Genomic DNA, 6,000 nt, shown 5'->3' on the forward strand with positions numbered 1-6,000 from the left:
TTGTAATCAAAAGTTGTCTGCTATAAGATGCGTATCTGAACAGTTGTAATTTAGTCTGCAAACACGGTTGGTGTAAGAGCTTGATAACGAATCGGCATTTACAACATAAATAATATTACTTTATATGAAAAAACCAGCACGAAATAATCAATGTTATTGTTGATTAACCTTTCTGAGTATATCTACTTGACTTTACCAGCCGAAAAGTAGTTTTGGAAAGATAGGCCTTGGAATTATCTCAGGAGTAATCAGATAAATCACGGAGAAAAGAAGGCAGAAAAGTGTAGAATCTGCCTTAACGGTCCGTTGATGGTGAGGAGCCGGCCGCGGTGGACGTGCGGTTCTAAGCTCAGTCCGGAACAGCGCGACTGCGGCGGTCGCAGGTTCGAATCCTGCCTCGGACATGGATGTCTGTGATGTCCTTAGGTTAGTTAGATTTAAGTAGTTCTAAGTTCTAGGGGACTGATGACCTAAGATGTTAATTCCCATAATGCTCAGTGCCATTAAATGCCTGATAGACGAAATAAATCATATTAAAAGGACAGGGCCAACGCCCGTCGTGGAGTTGGTGCCAAAATATGTCACTAGATGGCGGAAGGAGCGAAAGCTCGATAATTGCCCTGAATCGTGACTGCCATCTTTTCATCAGTTTCTGCCCCTACATACGACCTGTACCATAGAACACCGATGTTCAGGAGACGGCTAGGTGAATACGAGCACTCACTCCTGCTTGACGTCAGAGTAGTGAGCGCTCACGATGAAATGGGGCGGTGGGTGGTGGTGGTGATTAGTGTTTAACGTCCCGTCGACAACCAGGTCATTATAGACGGAGCGCAAGCTCGGGTTAGGGAAGGATGGGGAAGGAAATCGGCCGTGCCCTTTCAAAGGAACCATCGCGGCATTTACCTGAAGCGATTTAGGGAAATCACGGAAAACCTAAATCAGGATGGCTGGAGACGGGATTGAACCGTCGTCCTCCTCGAATGCGAGGCCAGTGTGCTAACCACTGCGCCATCTCGCTCGGTCGGGCGGTGGGGCGTCATTATGTAGCACAGGTGAAGTGGAAAATCTGCCCTGTCTTCAGATTAGTGATCGTGTGTTAAGTTCGCCGTAGCCGTACACCCAGGTCAATATACTTAATGGTGATGTGTTTAAAGTAGGGAGTGCATCTATTTAAATCAGTGAAATATATCGTTACGGCTTGGTTAGGAACTTCAAAGGACAATTCAGACACATCAAAATTAATTTACAAGACGTAAGTACAGGATGCCTAGCTACTGTTAGAACTTACAAAACTGTAGTGTGACAACCAGTTGTGTGATAAATTTCGTAATAAAATAAGCTCTGTGCATTCGAATAAAAATTTTACTCTACATAAATTTCCGCTATTTCACTAGTTTGCAAACACGATTATGCCAAAATTTGAACCTAAGGAGGAAAGAGCAACTTTTTTCCGCAGTGAGAAGAACGAAATCTATTAACAGAAGCTGATTCACAGACTGAAAATCAGTAATTTAAAACTAGGGTAGTAACAGCTAAAATAGTTATATACAATAGAGGGTGCAAATTAAAAAATGGATCAAATGGCTCTGAGCACTATGGGACTTAACTTCTGAGGTCATCAGTCCCCTAGAAATTAGAACTACTTAAACCTAACTAACCTAGGGACATCACACACATCCATGCCCGAGGCGGTCGCGCGGTTCCAGACTGTAGCGCCTAGAACCGCTCGGCCACCCGGTCGGCCGCAACTTAAAAGTTTCGAAATTGATTGTGTGAGTCTTTAATCGACCTCAATGGAAACAAGTACTGCGAACTATTGAAGTTTTCATTTAGTTTTATATGAGTGGCTCTGACAACGCAGTTTCTGTTCCTTGTGTATTGGAGGGCCGGCCGATGTGGCAGAGCGGTTCTTGACGTTACAGTCTGGAACCATGCGATCTCTACGCAGGTTCGAATCCATGCGATCTCTACGCAGGTTCGAATCCTGCCTCGGGTGATGTCCTTAGGTTAGTTAGGTTTAAGTAGTTCTAAGTTCTAGGGGACTGATGACCTCAGCAGGTAAGTCCCATAGTGCTCAGAGCCATTTGAACAATTTTTGTGTTAGAGGTAGTGAGATCGATGCAGCTTACTGTAAGCACCAGAATGATCGGATATTCATGTCGGGAACAAGCCGACGAGGTGGTGCTTCTTTACGGTCAAGCAGATAGAAACGATAGAGGAGAGGCACGGCATTACCAACAAAAATACCCTCACAGACACCAATCACGGGCGTTTATACAATCACGGGTCCTTTCAGGCAGACGAAGGTGCAGGGAGGCGGCTGAATGTGCGTACACCAGATTTGGATGACCTGGTTCTACAGGATATTGAGACGAACCCTAGTACGAGCTTCAGTTTGCTGTATGCACAGTCCGGCGCCTCCCTGCGTGTTTATCTGCTTGAAAGGGCTCGTCATCACACAAACTCCCAAAAAGAGCTTGAATCGTCGTGTGATGTGGTTGGTGTCTGTGAGAGTACTTGTTTTGGTACATCCGTGCTGCCTCTCAGCCCATTCCATCTGCTTGGCCGTAACTAAACACAATCTCGGCTTGTTCCCGACATGAATACCAGACTATTCTGCTGCTTACCGTACGCTGCGTCAATCACACAGTCTGCAGCATACAAGGAACACACAACACGTGGTCAGAGGAACTTTCATTCGTCGGCACCATCTACCGTGGCAACGATGTATTTCCGGAGACATGTCCATAGGACATTTTTACTCCATTTACAGTCAGAAATCCATCTCCGTAGTTTGTCGGTTTTACTAATGTTCGCCCTATATCTGTAGGGTGGCCCATATAAGCGTTTCAGGTACAACAACAGATACTGAAAAACGAATTTGACGGGTATGAGTGTATGGCAAGGGGTTCATGAAAGTAAACACTATGATACATTGTTGAACGTGAGCAAATATTAGTTTCAACTCAGACTTTCGTTTTTAAAAAGGACACCCCGTATGATTTCTTGCGCAATCAATAATATGAAAAATCTCAAAAAGAATGGGCTTAATTGCATCGCCATACGTCAGTTACGTCCCGAGAAATTGTAAAGCGAAGCTGACCCTAAACGAAACGCGCAGCTATTGCTCATACCGAAATGCAAGCGTGACCCCCACATAGCCATGTTTGTGCCAGGAAACTCTGTTATTAGTCTCAGCTCTCATGGTAGCAGTGAAAATAATATTACTCACGTCCGTCACATCGCGATTTTGTACAAGGTGGGGTTCCCGCTTGCTTCTCGAGATGAACAATGGCTGCGTGTTTCGTTTACTTCTTTTTGTGAGTTTTCATGTTATTAATTACATATGAAATAATAAGGGGTATCCACTTCAAAAAAAGATAAGTTTCTGCTAAAAATAACATTTCCTTACGTTTTAGAATGTCTCACATTATTTAATTTCATGAATCCGTGTCTTACTTTCGTACCCGTGGAAGTCTGTCTTCAAGATCTATTGTTATTCCAGAGATATTTGCGTGAGACGTTTAAGTGGGCCACAGTATTATATGCTTTTGTGGAATACCTCCGTATTAGCTCTAATTTCTTTGATTTCCTCGTCGTCGCCATTTCCCGAGACTTATTCTGGAGAAAGCAGTCATGTGACCCTGATTCTGCTTGGAACATTACATTCTCGCAGTTTTAATAGTAAACCTCTCGGCCCTACACAACGCTTATCTTGTACAATGGAACAATTAATGTTGTCTCACATCAGTATGGACTATTCCAAGCCCAAGTGTATGTTTCTCAGTGAAAAAAAAAGTGGTCAAAATATAGTCGTCTTTATAAGTAATATAAAATCTATACGTTTCTTGTTATGAGTAAAATAAAAAATAGTTAATGTATGTGGCCTTATGAAATACGTATTATAAAGCAACTGTAATAAAAATATACGAGATCCATTAAAATTCTTCCTCTCAACGTCCAAGTCAGAACAGTAACACTATGTAAATGATAAATTTTACAGACGAAGCGACATAAAGTTTATGTTAGCGTAATTAGATCTCTTTGATCAACGGATGAGACCAGTGACCTCTGTAAAGGATTAGGTTGCAGATTACTTTCTTAAAATTCAAGACTAGTTGTTTGACCAAGACTCTCATCTGTATACTTCAAAATTCATGTTATTGCGTTAACTGGCTGTGAGTTACTATAGTTCCTATTTCTCGCGTCATGTTCGTAACTCACACATCTGTATCATGTTTGACTCTCTCTCATCTTCATGGAAATTTTCTGATTTGTAGTTTTTGACACAAGAATTTGCTCAAGGGGGAACGTTCGCGAAAAATACACGCTATCTAAAAGATGCACCAAATCCACAATTCTGAAGATACGGCAATGAAATTTTGTATCATGTCTTACATGCAATCAGTGCGTCTACTGTTAAGTTCTTTGGATTGTATATATTTAACTGTTTATTGAATCTAAAAATTTTATTTCAAAATCATAATATATGTGCCATTTTCTTAGAAACTATTCAAGAGATTCATAACGTGAGATTCAAGAGATTTCGATAAAATATTGTCTGGTTAATCTCTTTGCAAACAGTAAGTTTCTCACCTGTGGTATTTTGAGTACATTGAATAGAAGAATTTTAACATTTTTTAAAATTGTAATTCTGTAAGTATAATATAAACATCATGCAAAATGCCATACACTTTGCCTCATATATCGGAATTCCAAAATGTATTCTTGATACAACATTTAGAGGGTTTGTAGAAATTCGTAGTTCTAGTCTTCATTGATTCTGATAAAAAAGTGCATAAACTATAAAAAATATAATTTTCAGGGAATATAATTTAATGTTCAACCCAACGTTTTTTCTTATGTCAGCTCTTCAGAAGGCCCCAGATTTGTACTCCGTGTTCTCTTTCCCTTGAAGTTCTCTCTTTTGGATACTTGTTTTCTGCCTTCTTCTCTTTTCCAAGCCTTCGACCGACTTTTCAGCTGCAGAGAGGCGCCGTAAATCGAATTTGCCAATCTGTATTGAGTGAAATTACGTATGTTAAGGCCAGTTATCTGTAATATTTTCACCCTCCCTGCGTTCCTATGATTAAATTAATACAGTTGTGACAACTGTAGCAGACGAAAATGTGGTTTTAAGACAATGCTTCTTCATAAACAAAGCAGCTGGTTTGTCACTGCTTCAACGATACGGAACAGAATCATACATGATCTATAAAACCAAAGAGTATATATCACAGTCATCTAGATGCATTCCGCGGAAGTCTGGTTGAAAGTAATCCACGGAATCGTTGTTCACCGAGCTAGTATTGACGTGTTGCTTCAAAAAGTGGGCGTGGGAAGAAGGTCGCGTTACGCATTTCATTATTTTTCTTGTACATCGGATGCCATTTCATCAATTAAATTTTAGGAAGTTATTGTCTCTGAGTTCTGCTAATGAATGGAAAGAAAACGAAAATCGAGATTTTCGGTCAGTTTCATGAACGTCCCCCCTTAAAGCTGTTCTGCAAGTTATTGAATTGTTGTCTGTATTATTCATCACTCTGCGTTCGCAAGATATTGCCTGTATTTACTTTAAGCATTGATTTACCCGTCATATTTTTAATAAATTTTTTAATTTATCTTTTTCAGAGCTCACTTCGACACCACTGTTCAAAAGGCCTGTCCCGTGAGTATAACGACCTTTGCGTCAAACTCGCTTCGTCATAGCTTCAACTACGCAATGTTTCTCTTAATCTTTTCTTCAAATCAACCCGTTTTTGTCCGTTTTCCATTGTGAGAGTTTGACTAATTATCCATGCAAAGCCTGGTGCAATGTCGGGGACGGTATCGTGATCATATACTAAATAAAAAACCGGTTTGCTGTTAAAATTCGAAGGGCACACATTCCTAGAAGTCAGTCAGTGTATTTCTTCTACCTGCTTACGTCTCGTGGTAAGTCCATGACGATAAAATAAGAGAGATTCGAACTCTCGCTGAGGCCTACCAGCATTTCTT

General features: G+C 40.7%; 1 protein-coding gene across 2 annotated transcripts in view; it reads left to right on the top strand.

Moving 5' to 3' along the window:
* LOC126283953 (high affinity copper uptake protein 1-like) overlaps positions 1-5,671 on the top strand; it is a 1,096,589-nt gene extending 1,090,918 nt beyond the window's left edge. For both annotated transcript variants that reach the window (XR_007551384.1, XR_007551383.1), the window contains exon 4: positions 5,635-5,671. The gene's annotated coding sequence lies outside the window, so the exon portion shown is untranslated. The remainder of the gene's footprint in view (positions 1-5,634) is intronic.
* The last annotated feature ends 329 nt before the right edge of the window (positions 5,672-6,000 follow it).

The sequence above is a fragment of the Schistocerca gregaria genome, chromosome 8 (assembly GCF_023897955.1).
Source record: "Schistocerca gregaria isolate iqSchGreg1 chromosome 8, iqSchGreg1.2, whole genome shotgun sequence".
Taxonomy (NCBI): Eukaryota; Metazoa; Arthropoda; class Insecta; order Orthoptera; family Acrididae; genus Schistocerca; species Schistocerca gregaria.